Source organism: Myotis myotis, unplaced genomic scaffold (genome assembly GCF_014108235.1).
Source record: "Myotis myotis isolate mMyoMyo1 unplaced genomic scaffold, mMyoMyo1.p scaffold_m19_p_11, whole genome shotgun sequence".
Classification (NCBI taxonomy): domain Eukaryota; kingdom Metazoa; phylum Chordata; class Mammalia; order Chiroptera; family Vespertilionidae; genus Myotis; species Myotis myotis.
The window spans coordinates 76,948,849-76,967,274 of NW_023416315.1; positions in this window are offsets into that span (position 1 = coordinate 76,948,849).

The window sequence follows — 18,426 nt, forward strand, 5'->3', positions numbered from 1 at the left end:
CATTCAGTCTGCTTTTTATTTCTTCTAGTGTATTCTTGATGCCAATATGTTATTCTTACTTTCCAATTGTTCATGGATTTTCTCTTCTTTTCCCTTTAAACTCCTTGTAATTCTCACTTCATTCCTTGATCATCCTTATAACCCTTACTTTGAACTCTACAACTGATAAATTGCTTGGCTCCATTTCATTTATTTGGGTTTTTTTTTATCTCCCCATTTTTGGTGTATCTCTGAAAGATAGAAACGCTATTCCCCCAGACTTCATGGGGTGTCCTTATGTAGTATATGTCTTGTGTGACTCAGTGATGCAGTCTTTTTGATCACTTGAGCTAGACGCTCTAGGAATGTCACTTGTGTGTGTAATTTGGACTCTCCTGTTGTAATTGGGTCTTGATTATTGTTGTCCCTTTCATGGTTGGGATCTTCCCTCAGGCTGAATGACTGTGAAGGCTGACCCTAACCAGGTCACGTGAGCTGTTGTGCAGGTGCTGGCAGAACAAAAGAAAACAGAACAAAACAAAAGCACACAAAAGACCCTTACAACAACAAAAATGCAACAACAAAATAAAAGTGAATTAGAAAAGACAAAAGAGATGAAGACTAATAAAAAAAGAAAAAATATGAGAAGAAAAAAGGAAAAGAAAAAGGAATTTGAAAGAAAAGAATAGGGAGAACAAATATAAGTAAAGAATAGAAAAAGGAAAACAGTATAAAAAAAGTAGAAGGAAAATTGTGAAAAGAATAAAAGAGAAAAAAGACAAAAATAAGAAAAAAGAAAAAAGTAGAGAAATAAGAAATAAACAAAAAAATAAGAGAAATGATAGATAAAAGAGACAAAAATAATAACAAAGGAATGAAAAAGAAAGTAAATAGTGCAAAATAAGAAAAAATGAAGTGGAGTTCATTTCAGCAAAATTAGTGCCTTTTGAGAGCTTCCTTTGGATCTTGTTCCTATGTTTACTGAGGCTGACTGATTTTTCTGCCATTTCTGGGCCTCCTGGGAGGCTTTGGTGCTAGACACTGTCAGAAACTGTCCATGGTTGACTCTCAGCAACCTGTTTGAAGCTTCAAGCAACCCACAGTTTATGGCTGCCTCCACAGAGCTTGGCTGCATATGGGAGGTTCCAGTCTGTGTCTAAGGCCAACTTTTTAGCAGCAAGAGTCCATGGATGGTTCAGCAAGTGTCCTAAGGAATATGCCATTGAAAAGGCTATAAACTGGCTTTTGATGTAATCAGGAGTATGAGACCTCTGAGTGTTCTGTGAGGTGGAGGTGCTGTTTAGATTTCAAGGAAGATGGTGTGTTCTCCTATCCTAGATTCACTCATCTGAGTCTGTCCCAGAATATTTCTCTGACCAAGGCCTTCATATGCAATCAGGGACTGAATCTTGGAATCTGGGAGTTTCTATCAGGTCCCCTGTGAGGGGGAAGCACCAGTCAGGTTCATGGGACAGTGGGGTGAATGACCCCACCCCAAAGCCAGTCACTTTACACTCCTGGGACCTCACTCCTCTGAGGGAAAACTTCTAAGCAGTGGAGTTATCCCCCCTCACACTCAGCTTAGGACCCCGCCCTTCCTACTAGTCTCAAGGAGGATTCTGCCCTTCCTTGTTAAAAGTCTCCTCATTATCATTCCCAGCCAGCATGGCTCAATGGTTGAGCATCGACCTATGAACCAGGAGGTCACAGTTGTATTCCCAGTCAGGGCACATGCCCAGGTTGTGGGCTTGATCCCCAGTGTGGGGAGTGCTGAAGGCAGCCGATCAGTGATTCTCTCTCATCATTGATCTCTCTCTCTCCCTCTCCCTTTCTCTCTCTGAAATCAATAAAAAATATATTAAAAAATAAAAGTCTCCTCATCAGCTATGTTGCAGTTGCTAACTCAAGGTGAATATCCCCCAATTTAGTGTTATTTCCCATTTGGTTCTGGGAGGAGGTATAAGAAAGGTACACCCACTCTGATGCCATCTTGAAACCTCACTCTTCGTATATCAAATGCACCTTGCTCTCTCATGCCACTATGTGAATTGTTTCTCCAGCTGAGATGTTTTTGATCTTTTAAAACTTCACAAGTTACTCAAGTCTACAAACATTTTAAATTTCACACATATTTGAAATATTGGATAAATTAGAGATAAGTATCAAGTGTGAATCAAAAATGTTCAGGTTACCCCATCAGGTTCAACAAGAATATATATTTGTGTTTATCTCTGGTATCCAGTTTGTTTTCTCTGACTGTTTAAAAGACTCAATTCAAATCTCCCAGCTTCAGGAAAAGAGCTATCTCTTATTTTAATTTTATCCAACTGGTTCTTTCTAGCTGTTTGCTCACAACTGCTTGTTATATCAGTTGTTTGATTACATTCAGTTTTTTAAAATTATTATTCTCAATTTTTTCCTCTTTCCCACAGTCTCATGGTGTTGGTTTCATAAAAGATGTTGGTGTGTTTCTTGTTTTGCAATTTTTGGTTGGTCTCATATTCCTTACCTAGATCAGGGGCCGGCTAGAATCAGAGGCAGCCTTCCCAGCAGAAAATCAAGTCTTCTGAAGCGAATGTGCAGGAAGATCATTTACAACATGGTCAACTCAGCAGATAGTCAATTGGCTATATCACTGAGGAGTTATTTGAAGCTTTGATTCTATTCATAATGCTCTCCAAAATGCTTACTACTTTTTTAAAGTATATTTTTATTGATTTTAGAGAGGAAGAGAGAGAGATAGAAACATCAATGATGAGAGAGAGAATCACTGATCGGCTGCCTCCTGCATGCCCCACAATGGGGATCCAGCCAGCAACCTGGGCATATGTCCTCAGCAGGAATTGAACCATGACCTCATGGATCAGAGGTTGATACTAACCCTGAGGCATCCAAGCTGGGCATCTTACTATTTTATTTTAAGAACTTTTCCTTAACTCAGTTTACTGTCTTGTCTATTTTGGGGACATGATATCCTGTTAGACCTGTGACTCTGCCCATGAACTCACTCTACTTCTGGGAGTGACATAGCTGGGGTGAGCCACCATAAGGTGGAAGCTTTGGTCTCTACTCTTAATGAATCCAGTTGATTCATTAAAAGTTGAGTGAACGAATAAAATAGGATCGGGAAAATGGCGACCAGCAGGAAGGTAGGGAGGGAGAGAGTGTGAGAGCGCAAGGAAGTGATAGAGGAGTGTGTGGACGTGTGTGGTGTGTGTGTATGAGCTAGGGACAGTTAGATTCTGCAGGTCTTCTAAGGGGCTGCTAACCGGGCAGTCTTAGGTGGCGGAGTCCCACTCCCTGCGTGGACACTCCTGGGCGGCCAGCACAGGCACGGCGACCACGCCATCTTGGGAAACAGAGCTGCTTGAGACTAGGATCCTGGCCTCAGCACCACCCAGTCTGATCTCAGATGCATACCAGGACCCTGCAGCCACTGGGGACAGAGACCTGTGACCACAGCTAGAGACCTGCGGACACCAAAAGTTCAGAAATCCCCCTGGCAGATCCCTGAGTAACCGAGCCGATCCCTCCTTCCGGTAGGCTTGCAGGCAGCGCCAGAGTAACTAACTAATAGACCCACCCCTTGCCGGGGCCTCAGCGCTCCAGGAACTTTAGCCTGGAAGTGCGGGAGCACCTTGGAGCTGATCCCATGTAGGGCCTGGTTCCCGAGTCCTGGGCTGGGAACAATCGCGAACTGTTCCTATGCGGACTGCCGGCTTCTGAGCCCTGGGCTGGGAGCAATCGCGTGAACACCGGGAATTTCTCCCGCGTATCACAGGCCCAGGGCCCCCGATTCTCTGGGCAGGAGGCAGCACCAAGCACCAGTGACTTGACTGTGTTTCTTATCTCCTGCGCCTGAGATCCTGATTTCCTGTGCATTCATACTAAGAGCCAGTGACTCTAATTCCTGGTGCAAGGGCACACAGAGGCCCTGATTCTCAAGGCAAGGTCGCGCGAAGCAACAGAGACTCTGATACTGGATTCTTGGGGAACTCTGACTCCTGGCGCACGCTAGGGGACTCTGGTTTTCAACACGCTTCAGGGGGCTCTCTGTTTCAGCATGGTGCAGGCAGGGTCCCTGATTCTAAGGGCACATACAAGGCCACATTGAGCGCTGACAACACTGACTCTGAGTGAGCCTGGTTCCCACGAACCCACAACAACCACACATCTTAGTGTCAGAGCTCTTCAGTGACACTAGGGTGGCGGGAGGCTCCCACTGCACACGGCCCAGGCCCATGCAACTTGACCTTTGAACCATCGGGAGATAATCAGAATGAAGAGACGACACAACACCCAGAGGAAAGACAATGAGGAATTGCCAAGAAAGGAAATTAATGAAGTTGAAGCGTGCAACATGACAGAAAAATAATTCAGAATAATGGTTGTACAATTCATTCACTGGATGGATGAGAAAATCAACAACCTATACAAGAATCAGGAAGAAATGAAAAGTGATATAGCTACAATCAAAAACACCATGGAAAGTTTCAACAGCAGAATAGAAGAAGCAGAGGATCGAATTAGTGAATTAGAAGATAAGGCAGAGAAACAAGCTCAATCTGAACAGCAACTGGAGAAAAAAATTAAAAAGCAGGAGAGCCTAAGGAAGCTTCGGGACAACATGAAACGAAGTAACATACGCATAATAGGGCTGCAAGAAGGACAAGAAGAGCAGCAAGGATTAGAAAATCTATTTGAAGAAATAATGTCAGAAAACTTCCCAGATATGGGGAAGAAAAAAGTTACACAAGTACAGAGAGTCCCAGGCAAGATGAACCCCAAAGGACCCACACCAAGACACGTCATAATAATGATGGCAAATGTACAAGACAAAGAGAGAATCTTACAGGCTGCAAGAGAGAAACAGAGAGTTACCTAAAAAGGATCCCCCATCAGATTATCAAATGATTTCTCAACAGAAACACATCAGGCCAGAAAAGAAAGGACAGAAATTTACAGAGTGATGCAAAGCAAAGAACTGAATCCAAGAATACTCTATCCAGCAAGGCTATCATTCAAACTTGAAGGGGAAATAAGAAGCTTCACAGACAAAAAAAGGCCAAGGGAGTTTATCACCACCAAGCCAGCAATGCACGAAATGCTAAAGGGACTGGTGTAAAAAGAAAAACTAAAAAGCCCAGAAAGAAAACAGCCACACACACAAAAAAAGAAATGGCTCCAAACAAGTACCTATCAATAATAACTTTAAACGCAAATGGACTAAATGCGCCAACCAAAAGACATAGAGTGGCTGAATGGATAAAAAAAACATTAACCATACATTTGCTGTCTACAAAAGACCCACCTCATTAGAAGGGACTCACACAGACTGAAAGTGAAGGGATGGAAAAATATCTTTCAGGCAAATGGAAATGAAAAAAAAAGCTGGGGTAGCAATACTTATATCAGACAAAATAGACCTCAAAGTGAAGGCCATAACAAGACATAAGGAAGGCCACTTCATAATACTAAAGGGATCAATACAACAAGAGGATATAACCCTGATAAACATATATGCACCCAAAGCAGGAGCACCCACATACATAAGAAAACTGCTGGAAGATATCAGGGGAGAGATCGACAACAATACAATCATAGTAGGGGACTTTAATACACCACTGACATCACTGGACAAATCCGCTAGACAAAAACTCAGCAAAGAAATGGCAATCCTAAATGACTCACTAGATCAGATGAACTTAATTGACATCTTCAGAACACTTCACCCCAAAGCCACGATATAATATACGTTCTTCACAAGTGCTCATGGGACATCTTCAAAAATAGACCACATATTGGGTCACAAACAAAGTCTCCCCAAATTCAAGAAGATTGAAATCATACCAAGCATCTTCTCAGACCACAAGGCCATAATATTAGAAATAAACTACAATAAAAACAACCCAAAATACTCAAACACTTGGAAGCTGAATAGCATGTTCTTAAATATTGAGTGGGTTACCAATGAGATCAAGGAAGAAATTAAAAACATCCTGGAAACTAATGACAATGAAAACACAACAATCCAAAACCTTTGGGACACAATGAAAGCAATCCTGAGAGGGAAGTTTATAGCTCTACAAGCCTATCTCAACAAACAAGAAAAAATGGTAGTAAATCATCTAAATCTACATCTCAAAGAATTAGAAGAGCAACAAGAAAAGCCCAGAGTGAGCAGAAGGAAGGAGATAATAAAGATTAGAGCAGAAATAAATGACATAGAGACAAAAAAAAAATACAGAAAATCAATGAAACAAAGAGCTGGTTCTTTGAAAGGATAAACAGGATTGACAAACCTCTAGCCAGGCTCACCAAGAAGCAAAGAGAAAGGACCCACATCAACAAAATGAGAAATGATAGAGGCGAAATAACAACAGATCCCACAGAAATACAAATGATTGTTAAAAAATACTATGGACAACTCTACTCCAACAAACTAAACAACCTAGAGGAAATGGACATATTCCTAGAAAAATGCAACATTCCAAAACTCAATCAGGAAGAATCTAAAAATCTCAACAGGTCAATAACTATGGAAGAAAATGAAGCAGTCATCAAAAAGCTTCCAGCAAACAAAAGCCCAGGACCAGACGGCTTCACAGGGGAGTTTTACCAAACATTCAAGGAAGAACTAAAACCTATCCTCCTCAGACTACTACAGAAAATTCAAGAGGAAGGAACACTTCCAAGCTCATTCTATGAAGTCAGCATCACCCTAATACCAAAACCAGGTAAAGACAACACAATGAAAGAGAATTACAGGCCAATATCCCTCATGAACATAGATGCCAAAATCCTCAACAAAATCTTAGCAAATCGGATCCAGCAGTACATCAGAAAGATCATACACCATGACCAAGTAGGATTTATCCCAGGGATGCAAGGATGGTACAATATCTGCAAATCAATAAACGTGATACATCACATAAACAAATTGAAAGAAAAAAACCACATGGTCATATCAATTGATGCAGAAAAAGCATTTGACAAAATTCAACACCCATTTTTGATAAAAACTCTCAATAAGGTGGGAATTGAAGGATCATACCTCAACATAATAAAAGCCATATATGACAAACCCACAGCCAACATCATACTCAATGGACAAAAACTAACACCATTTCCCCTAAGAACAGGAACAAGACAGGGATGCCCACTGTCACCACTCCTGTTCGACATAGTACTGGAAGTATTAGCCATTGCAATTAGACAAGAAGAAGAAATAAAAGGCATCCAAATTGGAAAAGAGGAAGTAAAACTGTCCTTATTTGCAGATGACATGATATTATACTTAAAAAACCCTAAAGACTCCATCAATAAACTATTAGACTTAATAAAAGAATTAGGCAATGTAGCAGGATACAAAATTAACGCCAAGAAATCTATGGCATTTCTATACACCAATAGTGAATGTGCAGAAAGAGAGACTAAAAAAGTAATCCCATTTACCATCGCACCAAAAAAATTAAGCTACCTAGTAATAAACTTAACTAAAGAGGTAAAAGACCTCTACTCAGAAAACTACAGGATGTTGAAAAAAGAGATAGAGGAAGACATAAAGAGATGGAAGAACATACCATGTTCTTGGATTAGTAGAATCAACATCATTAAAATGTCCATACTACCCAAAGCAATCTATAAATTCAACGCACTTCCCATTAAAATACCAATGGCATATTTCACAGACCTAGAACGTACTCTCCAAAAATTCATCTGGAATAAAAAACGGCCCCGAATAGCTGCAGCAATCATGAGAAAGAACAAAGTAGGTGAGATCTCAATACCAGATATCAAGCTGTATTACAAAGCCACTGTTCTCAAAACTGCTTGGTATTGGCACAACAACAGACATATCGATCAATGGAATAGAATAGAGAGCCCAGAAATTGGCCCCAATCAATATGCTCAATTAATATTTGACAAAGGAGGCAACAACATACAATGGAGTCATGATAGTCTCTTCAATAAATGGTGTTGGGTAAATTGGACAGATACATGCAAGAAAATGAAACTAGACCACCAACTTACACCATACACAAAAATAAACTCAAAATGGATAAAGGACTTAAATATACGACGGGAAACCATAAAAATACTAGAAGAATCCAAAGGCAACAAAATCTCAGACATATGCCGAAGCAATTTCTTCACCGATACAGGTCCTAGGGCATTGGAAACTAAAGAGAAAATAAACAAATGGGACTACATCAAAATAAAAAGCTTCTGCACAGCAAAAGAAACCATCAACAAAACAACAAGAAAGCCCACTGCGTGGGAGAACATATTTGCCAATGTCATATCTGATAAGGGCCTAATCTCCAAAATTTATAGGGAACTCACACAACTTAACAAAAGGAAGATAAACAATCCAATCAAAAAAATGGGCAAAGGATCTAAATACACACCTTTTAAAAGAGGACATTCAGAAAGCCAAGAGACATATGAAAACATGCTCAAATCACTAATCATCCAAGCAATGCAAATCAAAACAACAATGAGGTACCATCTCACACCTGTCAGACTGGCTATCATCAACAAATCAACAAACGACAAGTACTGGAGAGGATGTGGAGAAAAAGGAACACTTGTGCACTGCTAGTGGGGATGCAGACTGGTGCAGCCACTATGGAAGACAGTATGGAGTTTCCTCAAAAAACTACAAATGGAACTCCCATTTGACCCTGTGATCCCACTTCTAGGAATATATCCCAAGAAACCAGAAACACCAGTCAGAAAGGATATATGCACCCCTATGTTCATAGCAGCACAATTCACCATAGCTAAGATCTGAAACAGCCTAAGTGCCCATCTGTGCTGGAGTCCAACCAGGTCCAGCTAGGTTCTCCAGCCAGGTTCTGTCCAGGTTCTCCAGCCAGGTTCACTCACCAGGTTCTAGTCAGGTTCTCTTGCCAATTTCTGTAGTCAGGTTCAGTCCAGGATCTTTTGCCATGTTCTCTCCAGCGAAGTTCTTCTGTCTCTAGGTTCTGTGTAGGTTCTGTGTTCTAAGTTCTGTGTCTTGCTGTCTTGTTACATCTGTATTTATACCAGTTGATTCAATCCTAGCGATCTCTATTACAAAGGTTAGGGCGTTTCTTATCTCCATTCCAGGGAGTAAAGATTATGTAGCTTAAGCATGATTGTTCGTAGTTAAAGTGATTAATTACCCGCCTGGCACTTAGTTGAGGGGTTTTATTCCCTCCCTAACTTCAGGGGAAAATCCCTACCTGGGGAAACAACCTTTCTCAGAGAGGAGACCTTGGTTAAAACACATAGTGCCAAGAAGGTGAGCAAACATTTTAAGAACAATATGCCATATATGCCAGGTCCTTTGAAATAGCAAGGATGGACCGGCTCCCGGCACGTCTGTAGATGAATGGATTAGAAAAGTGTGGTACATCTACACGATGGAATACTATGCTGCTGTAAAAAATAAGGAACTCTTACCATTTGCAACAGCATGGATGGAACTGGAGAGCATTATGCTAAGTGAAATAAGCCAGTCAATGAAGGAAAAATACCACATGATCTCACCCATTTCTGGTTAATAAAGACTGTTATAAACTTATGAACAATAACAGATACAGAGGCAGAGCTGCCTCGAACAGACTGTCAAACTACAGCAGGAAGGCCGGGGAGGGTGGGAGGGCAGGAGGGGGTTGGGTAAGAGATCAACCAAAGGACTTGTATGCATGCATATAAGCATAAACAATGGACATAAGACACTGGGGGGTAGGGGAGGCCAGGGGATTGTCAAGGGCTGGGGGCAGGGGAAAGGAGACATATGTAATACTCTTTGTAATACTTTAAGCGATTAAAAAAAATCAATAAAATATATTTTTTAAAAAAAGTTGAGTGAACCTAATAGCCAAGGGTGGAAACCTTCCAGGACCAGGTCCTCCTTAGTAAGTTGGGTAAATGGAGTGGGGAGAAGTGAAAGGCTTTGTTAGTATGCCCCCAAGGGGTAGCCCCTAGCCCCAAGCCCTTGGTGGTAAGGAACATAATTCACTTCCTAGGAAGACCAGCCGATAGAAAAGTTGCCCTTGGGCATATAGAACCCTCTCAAAGCCTGATCCTCTTTCCTCCAAGTCTCAGAAGGCTCAGCACCACCTCCAACATGTCAAAGATCAAGCCTGGTGTAAAAGTGTGAGCTCAAGTTCACAGAACAGCCATTCTCTGCATCCTAATTACAAGTCTTCTCTCATAGATGAACCCCAAGGACATGACACTAAGCAAAAAAGCCAGTCCAAAATGGACAAACACTGGTTGATTCCGCTAGTATGATGTTATCAAAGAGTTAAACTTTTGTTATCTAAAGTTATCAAAATCATAGAAACAGAAGTAGGAAGAGGATTACTCAGGGCTGGGGGAGGGGAGGAGAATCTATCTATACTTATAATAAAGGTATATGCAAATTGTCCAGGACTCCATCATAGTAACGACTGAACAGCAGGCTGTGTGGTGCAACCAGGCCGGCAGGGGTGGCAGTTGGGGGAGACCAGGCCGGAACGGGGGAAGTTAGAGGTGATCAGGCCAGTAGGCAGAGGCAGTTAAGGGTGATCAGGCTGGCAGGGGGGGCAGTAAGGGGAGATAAGGCAGGCAGGCAGGTGAGCAGTTAGGAGCCAGTGGTCCTGGATTGTGAGAGGGATCAAGACTAAGCTGGCAGTCGGACATCCCTGAGGCATCCTGGATTGGAGAGGGTGCAGGCTGGGCTGAGGGGACACCCCTACCCCATGCAAAAATTTTGTGCACTGGGCCTTTAGTCTATACTTATAGACTAATGTGCAAATTGGTCAAGATACCGTCACATAATGACCGATTAGCAGGCTGCATGCACTTCAGGCACAGGTGGGCGGAAACTTGCAGTGTCAGGGATGGGGGCAAGGACTTGTGCCACCCAGGACATGAGGCTTCCTCCCAGCCTGGTGCCCAGCTGGGGACATGAGGCTGCCTCATTGGCTCCTCATGTGAAAGGTGAGCTAGGATCCTTGTTCTTATTCAGTGTAGTGGAGCATGGGAATTGTTTTATAGGATCCACTTGAGGAAATGTTACTATAGTCTGAGAGAAGATGTAAAATAGGGATAATATTTATTCAGTCACAGGCTTGCTGTAGAACAGACAGAGTCACCATCCTTACAGAATTCAGGATGTCCTACATGCAAACCTAGAATGAAAAGTCAGCAACACCCCACATGGCCAAGAACTAGAAACTGCCCTTTGAAAGGGGCATATGCAACAGAATTGTGAGTCCTGGGAGGGTGAAGAGGAAAGCTGTCCCTGCGGTTAATTTAAGAGTTTAAGGTGCAAAACTGACATCAGAAAGTTGTGGCATAACACCGAGGCCATGCAGTCATGTGGCAACACTGAGACCATGGGACCCTAGGGATGAGCGGTTTCTGATGCTGTGAGAAACCCCTGCCCCTACCCCGGCCTCTGGGTGTTGGTTATAGATGACCATGTGCACAGGGATGAGGGCTCTGGGCCTGTGATGGGGGGGTTAGGGGATAGAGGACCCCCTCCCATAAAGTCTCCCCTGCCTGCGCAGCATCAGGGTGTGTGGTACGTGCGCCCACTGATGGCATCACCAGGAACATCACATGCAGGGGCCCCTCAGGTAGTTTCCCTGAAGAGGGGTGTGCACCCAGCTCAGAGTTGAAGAGGTACAGGCTTGGGGGCCACACGACTCACTACAGCCCCTGCAGCGTGGCCAGAGCTGAAGCTTCAGTTCTGTCTGGCTGTCACAGGGCCTGGACAGTGCAATAGCCCCAGTGCAGGTGGTGAGTTTGGGTGCCTGAATCTGGGTAGCCACCCAGACCCACAGGCCTTTCCAGCTAGTCCGCTCCCCTCCTGCATCCCTCACCAAACCCGGGCCTGACCCTCATCCTCTCCACCAGACCCCAGGGGCCCAACCTTCCAAACATTTCAGTCTCAGAACCTAACACCTCCCTTAACCACCTCACCTCTGATCTAACCTTTAACAGGAGCCATTGCCAACCACATCTGGTCTGGCCCCACTTTCCCACCTCTAGCCACCCATCTTCCTCCATAGACGTTTGCTATTGCTTCCTGTGAACTCAAATAAAATAGGATTAATCAAAGAAGAATATGTCCAAGAAAAGATTTGAATTAAAGAAGAAATAAAGTAACTAATATACATGAGGAAAGTTAACTTCAAAGGTAATCAAGTAATTGCAAAGGAAAGATACCTGGAACATTTAAAAAATTACAATATTCAGTACTGGAGAGGAAGTGGTGAAACAGACACCTGATAGCACTGCTCCAGAATATAGGGGTCAGCATTTCTGGAGACAGTTTGACAGGATGTAGCAAATATTCAGGCTCCTGGGCTGGATGATTACATTTCCAGGAATTTATCACACAATAAACAAAAAGTTGGGTCAGATATTATCATAATAATCATAATAATAAAAGGCTAATATGCAAATGGTCATCATGCCATGACACCGGTAATGACTGAACAGCAGGAGGCTGCATATGAGGCAGGTGCCAGAGGGCAGGGACTTTCAGCGTCAGTGGGCGGGGACATGAGCCAGCTGAGGATGTGAGGCTGCTTCCCAGCCTGATGCTTGGCTGGGGATGTGAGGCTGCCTCTCTGCCCAGCACCGGACCAGGGGATGTGAATAGAAATATTAAAATATTTCCTCTAATTAATTTCCTTTTATTGTGCATGAATTTCATGCACCGGCCCACCAGTGCTGTATAATGGGCATGGAGTTCAGTGTTACAAGAAGAACAAGTTCTCAGTTGTTTATTTTGTTTGTTTTGATTTTGTTAATCACCTGAGGATTTTTTTCCATTGATTTTTTTTTTATTGCTTAAAGTATTACAAAGGGTATTACATATGTGTCCTTTTTTTTCCCCGCCCTTGACAATCCCCTGGTCTCCCCTACCCCCCAGTGTCTTATGTCCATTGGTTATGCATATATGCATGCATACAAGTCCTTTGGTTGATCTCTTACCTCCCTCCCTCCTGCCCTACAACCCTCCCTGGCCTTCCTGCTGCAGTTTGACAATCTGTTTGAGGCAGCTCTGCCTCTGTATCTGTTATTGTTCATAAGTTTATATTGGTCTCTATGATCCATGAATGAGTGAGATCATGTGGTATTTTTCCTTCATTGACTGTCTTATTTCACTTAGCATAATGCTCTCCAGTTCCATCCATGCCATTGAAAATGGTAAGAGTTCCTTCTTTTTTACAACAGCATAGTATTCCATCATGTAGATGTACCACAGTTTTTGAACCATTCATCAACTGATGGGCACTTAGGCTGTTTCCAGATCTTTGCTATGGTAAATTGTGCTGCTATGAACATAGGGGTGAATATATCCTTTCTGATTGGTGTTTCTGGTTTCTTGGGATATATTCCTAGAAGTGGGATCACAGGGTCAAATGGGAGTTCTATTCTTAGTTTTTTGAGGATACTCCATACTGTCTTCCATAGTGGCTGCACCAGTCTGCATTCCCACCAGCAGAGCACGAGTGTTCCTTTTTCTCCACATCCTTTCCAGCACTTGTCGTTCGTTGATTTGTTGATGATAGCCAGTCTGACAGGTGTGAGATGGTACCTCATTGTTGTTTTGATTTGCATTGCTCGGATGATTAGTGACTTTGAGCATGTTTTCATATGTCTCTTGGCTTTCTGAATGTCCTCTTTTAAAAGGTGTCTATTTAGGTCCTTTGCCCATTTTTTGATTGGATTGTTTATCTTCCTTTTTTTAAGTTGTATGAGTTCCCTACAACATTTGGAGATTAGGCCCTTATTAGATATGACATTGGCAAATATGTTTTCCCACGCAGTGGGTTTTCTTGTTGTTTTGTTGATGGTTTCCTTTACGGTGCAGAAGCTTTTTACTTTGATGTAGTCCCATTTGTTCATTTCCTCTTTAGTTTCAAGTACCCTAAGAGCTGTATCAGTGAAGAAATTGCTTCGGCATATGTCTGAGATTTTGTTGCCTTTGGATTCTTCTAGAATTTTTATGGTTTCCCGACGTACATTTAAGTCCTTTATCCATTTTGAGTTTATTTTTGTGTATGGTGTAAGTTGGTGGTCTAGTTTCATTTTCTTGCATGTATCTGTCCAATTTACCCAACACCATTTATTGAAGAGACTATCGTGACTCCATTGTATGTTGTTGCCTCCTTTGTCAAATATTAATTGACCATACTGGTTTGGGCCGATTACTGGATTCTCTATTCTATTCCATTGATCTATATGTCTGTTCTTGTGCCAATACCAGGCAGTTTTGAGAACAGTGGCTTTGTAATACAGCTTGATATCTGGTATTGATATCCCACCTACTTTGTTCTTTCTCAGGATTGCTGCAGCTATTCGGGGTGTTTTTTTATTCCGGATGAATTTTTGGAGATTTCGTTCTAGATCTGTGAAAAAAGCCGTTGGTATTTTAATGGGAAGTGCGTTGAATTTATAGATTGCTTTGGGTAGTATGGACATTTTAATGATGTTGATTCTACCAATCCATGAACACGGTATGTTCTTCCATCGGTTTATGTCTTCCTCTATCTCTTTTTGCAACATCCTGTAGTTTTCTGAGTAAAAGTCTTTTACCTCTTTAGTTAAGTTTATTCCTAGGTAGCTTAATTTTTTTGGTGTCAGGGTAAATGGGATTGTTTTTATAACCTCTCTTTCTGAAAGTTCACTATTGGTGTATAGAAATGCCTCAGATTTCGTGGGGTTAATTTTGTATTTTGCTACATTGCCAAATTAATTTATTAATTCTAATAGTTTTTAGATGGAGTCTCTAGGGTTTTGTATGTATAATATCATGTCATCTGCAAATAAGGACAGTTTTACTTCCTCTTTTCCAATTTGGATGCCTTTTATTTCTTCTTCTTCTCTAATTGCAATGGCTAACACTTCCATTACTATGTTGAACAGGAGTGGTGAGAGGGGGCATCCCTGTCTTGTTCCTGTTCTTAGGGGAAATGGTTTTTGTTTTTGTCCATTGAGTATGATGTTGGCTGTGGGTTTGTCATATATGGCTTTTATTATGTTGAGGTATGATCCCTCTACTCCTGCCTTACTGAGAGTTTTTATCAAAAATGGGTGTTGAATTTTGTCAAATGCTTTTTCTGCATCAATTGATATGACCATGTGGTTTTTTTCTTTCAATTTGTTTATGTGATGTATCACGTTTATTGATTTGCGGATATTGTACCATCCTTGCATCCCCGGGATAAATCCTACTTGGTCATGGTGTATGATTTTTCTGATGTACTGCTGGATCCGATTTGCTAAGATTTTGTTGAGGATTTTGGCATCTATGTTCATGAGGGATATTGGCTTGTAATTCTCTTTCATTGTGTTGTCTTTACCTGGTTTTGGTATTAGGGTGATGCTGGCTTCATAGAATGAGCTTGGAAGTGTTCCTTCCTCTTGAATTTTTTGTAGTAGTCTGAGGAGGATAGGTTTTAGTTCTTCCTTGAATGTTTGGTAAAACTCCCTTGTGAAGCCGTCTGGTCCTGGGCTTTTGTTTGCTGGAAGCTTTTTGATGACTGCTTCATTTTCTTCCATAGTTATTGACCTGTTGAGATTTTAAGATTCTTCCTGATTGAGTTTTGGAATGTTGTATTTTTCTAGGAATATGTCCATTTCCTCTAGGTTGTCTAGTTTGTTGGAGTAGAGCTGTCCATAGTATCTTTTAACAATCATTTGTATTTCTGTGGAGTCTGTTGTTATTTCACGTCTATCATTTCTGATTTTGTTTATTTGGGTCCTCTCTCTTTGCTTCTTGGTGAGCCTGGCTAGAGGTTTGTCAATCTTGTTTATCCTTTCAAAGAACCATCTCTTTGTTTCATTGATATTCTGTATTGTCTTTTTGGTCTCTATGTCATTTATTTCTGCTCTAATCTTTATTATCTCCTTCCTTCTGCTCACTCTGGGCTTTTCTTGTTGCTCTCTTTCTAATTCTTTGAGATGTAGAGTTAGATGATTTACTACCATTTTTTCTTGTTTGTTGAGATAGGCCTGTAGAGCTATAAACTTCCCTCTCAGGATTGCTTTCATTGCGTCCCATAGGTTTTGGATCATTGTGTTTTCATTGTCATTAGTTTCCAGGATGTTTTTAATTTCTTCTTTGATCTCACTGGTAACCCAATTAATATTTAATAGCATGCTATTCAGCTTCCAGGTGTTTGAGTATTTGGGGTTGTTTTTTGTACAACCCAATAAATTGTAGTTTATTTCTAATATTATTCCATCGTGGTCTTAGAAGATGCTTGGTATGATTTCAATCTTCTTGAATTTGGGGAGACTTTGTTTGTGACACAATCTGTGGTCTACTTTTGAAGATGTCCCACGAGCAGTTGAGAAGAACGTATATTCCGTGGCTTTAGGGTGAAGTGTTCTGAAGATGTCAATTAAGTCCATCTGATCTTGTGAGTCATTTAGGATTGCTGTTTCTTTGCTAATTGTTTGTCTAGAGCATTTATTCAGTGATGTCAGTGGGGTACTAAAGTCCCCTACTATGATTGTATTTTTGTTGTTCTCTCCTTTGATATCTTCCAGGAGTTTTTTTTTATGTATTTGGGTGCTCCTGCATTGGGTACATGTATGTTTACCAGGGTTATATCTTCTTGTTGTATTGATCCCTTTAGTATAGTGAAGTGGCCTTTCTTATCTCTTGTTATGGGCTTCACTTTGAGGTCTATTTTGTCCAATATAAGTATTGCTACCCCAGCTTTATTTTCCTTTCCATTTGCCTGAATGATATTTTTCCATCCCTTCACTTTCAGTCCGTGTGAGTCCCTTCTAATGAGGTGGGTCTCTTGTAGACAGCAAATGTATGGGTCATGTTTTTTTATCCATTCAGCCACTCTATGTCCTTTGGTTGGAGCATTTAGTCCATTTGCGTTTAAAGTTATTATTGAAAGGTACCTGTTTGTAGCCATTTCTTTTTGTGTGTGTGGCTGTTTTCTCCCTGAGCTTTTTGTTTTTTCTTTTTACGCCAGTCCCTTTAACATTTCTTGCATTGCTGGCTTGGTGGTGATAAACTCCCTTGGCCTTTTTTTTGTCTGTGAAGATTCTTATTTCCCCTTCAATTTTGAATGATAGCCTTGCTGGATAGAGTATTCTTGGATTCAGTTCTTTGCTTTGCATCACTTTGTAAATTTTCGTCCCTTCTTTTCTGGCCTGATGTGTTTCTGTTGAGAAATCATTTGATAATCTAATGGAAGCTACCTTGTATGTAACTTTCCATCTCTCTCTTGCAGCCTGTAAGATTCTCTCTTTGTCCTGAACATTTGCCATTGTAATTATGATGTGTCTTGGTGTGGGTCTTTTCGGGTTCACCTTGTTTGGGACTCTCTGGGCTTGTGTGACTTTTTTCTTCCCCACCTCAGGAAAGTTTTCTGATATTATTTCTTCGAATTGGTTTTCTAATCCTTGTTCCTCTTTCTGTTGTTCTGGCACCGCTATTATTCGTATGTTGTTTTGTTTCATATTTTGCCAAAGCTCCCTTAGGCTCTCTTCCTTTCTTTTAATTTTTTTGTCCAATTGCAGTACAGTTTGGGTGTGTTTTGCTTCCTTGTCTTCTAATTCATTAATTGGGTCCTCTGCTTCTCCTAGTCTACTGTTAATACTTTCAATGGTGTTTTTTATTGCGGCTATATCGCTCTTCATTTCTTCTTGGTTCTTACACAATTTATTGATTTTTTTCATCTGTTTCTTCTTGCTTCTTGCATAGGTAGTTGATTTTTTCATCTGTTTCTTCTTGCTTCTTGCATACGTTGTTTATTTTTTCCTCCATCTGGTTTATGCACTCTAGGACCCTTATTATGAATTCTTTTTCTGACATGTTGCATGCCTCTGTATCACTTAGCTGCTCCTCTGGCAAGGTCTTCTTTTCTTTCCTTTGGAGGTTTCTTTGTCTACCCATGTTTGATCTTACTGACATATCTAGACATTGAGTCGTTCAGTGGCTGCTCCCTGGGTGGCAGTGGCTCCTTGGGCTGTGGTTGCTCCTTGGGCAGTTGTGGTAGCAGCTGCTCCTCAGTTGGCAGCAGCTCCTCTGGTGGGTGCTGTTCACAGCTGTGCTGGCTCTTCTGGCTGTTGGGGGGAGGCTTCACACACAGCTGCTGTTACTCAGAGAGAGGGGTGGTGCTCAGGAGGCTGCTGTTGCTTGGATCTGCTGCGTTGATTTCAAGGCACAAAACACAACAGAACAAGGCACAACGTACCCAGCACTGAACACAAAAATATTCATGATATTAATAACCCCAAATAAAGGTGACCACCCGAATTAAGAGAATTAGGGTATAAGGAAGAAAGATGAGAAGAAGATAAAAGGGAAAAAAGAAAAGAAAAGAAAAGTAGGGAAAAAAGGAGTGCAAAAATGAAATTCGGAAAAAGGAGGGGGAAAAAAGAGAAAAAAAAAGAGCGAAAAGAAAGAATGAAGTATAAGAG